This window comes from Schistocerca cancellata, chromosome 1 (genome assembly GCF_023864275.1).
Source record: "Schistocerca cancellata isolate TAMUIC-IGC-003103 chromosome 1, iqSchCanc2.1, whole genome shotgun sequence".
NCBI classification, from domain to species: Eukaryota; Metazoa; Arthropoda; class Insecta; order Orthoptera; family Acrididae; genus Schistocerca; species Schistocerca cancellata.
Genome location: NC_064626.1, coordinates 1,038,840,360 through 1,038,843,188, shown reverse-complemented (window position 1 = coordinate 1,038,843,188; position 2,829 = coordinate 1,038,840,360). Strand labels below are relative to the sequence as shown.

The 2,829-nt window shown below is 43.3% G+C and overlaps 1 non-coding gene across 1 annotated transcript; it reads left to right on the top strand.

The window, feature by feature from the left end:
* Positions 1–1,023: 1,023 nt before the first annotated feature.
* Positions 1,024–1,126, top strand: LOC126097113 (U6 spliceosomal RNA). Its single transcript, XR_007522091.1, has one exon. It is a non-coding gene; the product is annotated as a U6 spliceosomal RNA (small nuclear RNA).
* Positions 1,127–2,829: the final 1,703 nt, after the last annotated feature.

The following is a 2,829-nucleotide window of genomic DNA, read 5'->3' as shown; positions in this document are numbered from 1 at the left end:
CGCACCGCCACTTCCCAGCAAATTAGGGACACTGTTGCTCCTGGGGTATCGGCGAGGACCATTCGCAACCGTCTCCATGAAGCTGGGCTACGGTCCCGCACACCGTTAGGCCGTCTTCCGCTCACGCCCCAACATCGTGCAGCCCGCCTCCAGTGGTGTCGCGACAGGCGTGAATGGAGGGACGAATGGAGACGTGTCGTCTTCAGCGATGAGAGTCGCTCCTGCCTTGGTGCCAATGATGGTCGTATGCGTGTTTGGCGCCGTGCAGGTGAGCGCCACAATCAGGACTGCATACGACCGAGGCACACGGGGCCAACACCCGGCATCATGGTGTGGGGAGCGATCTCCTACACTGGCCGTACACCACTGGTGATCGTCGAGGGGACACTGAATAGTGCACGGTACCCATCGTTCTACCATTCCTAGACCGGCAAGGGAACTTGCTGTTCCAACAGGACAATGTACGTCCGCATGTATACCGTGCCACCCAACGTGCTCTAGAAGGTGTAAGTCAACTACCCTGGCCAGCAAGATCTCCGGATCTGTCCCCCATTGAGCATGTTTGGGACTGGATGAAGCGTCGTCTCACGCGGTCTGCACGTCCAGCACGAACGCTGGTCCAACTGAGGCGCCAGGTGGAAATGGCATGGCAAGCCGTTCCACAGGACTACATCCAGCATCTCTACGATCGTTTCCATGGGAGAATAGCAGCCTGCATTGCTGCGAAAGGTGGATATACACTGTACTAGTGCCGACATTGTGCATGCTCTGTTGCCTGTGTTTATGTGCCTGTGGTTCTGTCAGTGTGATCATGTGATGTATCTGACCCCAGGAATGTGTCAATAAAGTTTCCCCTTCCTGGGACAATGAATTCATGGTGTTCTTATTTCAATTTCCAGGAGCGTATTACTCCACTTACAACACACTTTCTCCACGGAAGCACACGAAGAGTTCATTTCAGAAGTATTTCTTCCATTGACCGAAAGGTTTTTTTCAGTTTGAAAAATCCCTTCGCTCAGTCAGTTGCAACAGCAGCATTCATACTAAAACTAGAATGATGCAGAGAAGATTAGCATGGCTCTTGCGTAAAGGTGACACGCAAAATTGTTAAGCGTTTCAAATTTTTGATCACCAACCCTAGTCATTAATGGTAATGCTCTACGTTAAACACAGTGTGTAAAATTCTTTGGGGTACAACACAATAGCATGTTAAAACGGTGTCAATAAATACATAAAATAATCAAGAAAGTCTGTTCAGCTTGCTTGTGTTAAAAGTGTCTCTCACTGTGTTAGTTTAAGGACAAGGATATTCGCTGATTTTGTATGTCTTCACTTCCTGTTGTCTTAGGGAGTTATGTTCTTGGGCAGAGCAGCTCGCGTAAAAAAAAAATATTTATCAGACGTGTGTAAAATAGATAACCAAATATCTCGCAGAAGCCTAATTAAGGATCTTGGAATGCTTAGACTCACTTCCCAGTACACTCATTCTTTATAATAAATATTAATTTCAGATGAACGGAAGATACGAAACTAATTTTCTTGTAGACTTTGCTTCCTTGTCTAGGGCTGAGAGTGGACTTCCATATTCTGGTGCAAGGTAAACGAAACGCTCCCATTTAATATGAAGCGAGATATTGGGAATCCATACAAATTCAAAAGATACTTAAAAATGTTCTTCATTAGCCATTCCTTCTATAGATTGTATGATTACATGGATTCAGGAATTACAAACTCCTAGTAGCAATATAGTAAGTAACAATGTTCATTGTAAAGCTGTGTGATAAACAGTGGTGCATTGTAATTGAGTGTTTGCTATAATAGATGCACGAAACTATTTTCTTTGAAAAATATCAATGTAGTCAAGTAAGTATTAATAAAATAGATGTAAAAAGTACAATGAAGGGATGGAACAGTCTGGTAATGTGGCAGGAGAAGAAGTGGGGCACGATACTGAAGACATGTGGGAGCCAATATTATTCGTACATCTTATTCACGGAGGGTACCACTGCCTAATAGTTATTGAGTGAACAGGGTGTTTTTCTGCTTAGGTTGTTATTTATTTAGTCTTCAATAGAGCTGTGAAAGACTTGTTATCAACTAAGGCGGAAGGCATAGAAAACATTCCTTTGGAGTTTCTAAAAACATTGGGAGGGGGGAGTAGCAACAAAACTGCTATTCAAGAGATTTGTAGAATTTGTGAATCTGCGGAAATACCATCAGACTTTCGGAAAAATATCACTCACACACTCCCGAAGACAGCAAGGGCAGATAGCTCCGAGAACTGTTGTATGTACAATCAACTTAACAGCTGATACATCAAATTTATTGACGACAATAATATACAGAAGAATGAAGAAGAAAATAAAGGAACTGTTAGATGACGATCACTTTAGCCTTAAGAAATGTAAAGGCACCAGAAAGGCATTTCTGGAGTTGGGACTGATAATGGAAGCAAGACTGAAGAAAGATCAAGATACGTTCACAGGATTTGCGACCTGAAAATACCGTTCCACAACGTAAAATGGAGCAGGATGTTCGAAATTCTGAGAAAAGTAGGAGTACACTGTAGGAAAGGCAATATGTACAAGAAACGAGAGGGAACAGTAAGATTGAAATATCAAGGCCGAAATGCTGGACTAAAACGAATGTAAGACAGGGAAGCAGCCTTTCGCCCCTCCTATCCAATCTATCCATCGAAGAAACAGTGACGGAAATAAAAGAAATATTCAAGAGAGGGATTAAAATCCAGCATGTAAGGACGTCATTGATTAGATTCGCTGATTACACGGCTATCCTCAGCGACAGTGAAGAAGAAGAAGATGACTAGAA